Source organism: Crocuta crocuta, unplaced genomic scaffold (genome assembly GCF_008692635.1).
Source record: "Crocuta crocuta isolate KB4526 unplaced genomic scaffold, BGI_CrCroc_1.0 scaffold139, whole genome shotgun sequence".
Taxonomy (NCBI): domain Eukaryota; kingdom Metazoa; phylum Chordata; class Mammalia; order Carnivora; family Hyaenidae; genus Crocuta; species Crocuta crocuta.
This window is the reverse complement of record NW_027533258.1, coordinates 10,738,126-10,738,827: the sequence shown is the minus strand read 5'-3', so window position 1 is coordinate 10,738,827 and position 702 is coordinate 10,738,126.

Here is a 702-nt window from a genome sequence, read left to right as displayed (position 1 = left end):
GGCCTGGTCAAGGCCTGCCTCCTAAGACCAGCCCTGGGGTCTGCAGATGCCCCTCGGCACACCTCCCACCGCCACCCAGGAGGCCAGGAGCCAGCGCCCCCGGGGCGTGTGGAACCTGGAGGGCGGGTGTCCCTCAGGGAAGAAACAACAGAGAGCACAGAAAGGTCCTGTGGAGACAGGAGGGAGTTCCAGGGCCGGGGGCAAACTGCCGGGAGGCTGCCACCCCTGCCCACCAGCTAGGGCCCCTGCATGGCTACAGCCAGGAGGGCCAAGGACCGGCCAGGGGCGCCCACGTGCACAGTCCTGTGCGCTGCCGCCTGAGCCGGGAACGGGGTGGTGGGATCCGGGCCCGCAGGAACCCGCAGGGCTCCCGGGGGCCGTCTGTCCCGGAGCCCCTCACAGGGCAGCTACAGCCTCCGAGCAGTCGGGCCTCTCCGGCTCGGTGGACCCCAGGCCTCCCGCCCAGCTCCTGCGGACTCCGAGGGCCTTCCCACGCCGCCCTGTAAACCCCGCGCAAGTCCTCCATCCAGCTCGAGCTGGACGCACCCCTACCCCCCACGGCCACACGGCCACCTTCTCCGGAAACCGGACAGCACGAGTGGAAGACCCCGAAGCTCAGAGACGCTCGGCGGATCGCGGCAGCGCTGCGCGGTGGGCGCCAGGGCAGGCGCGTGGGGCCGCGGGGCCCGTCTTCCCTGGGTG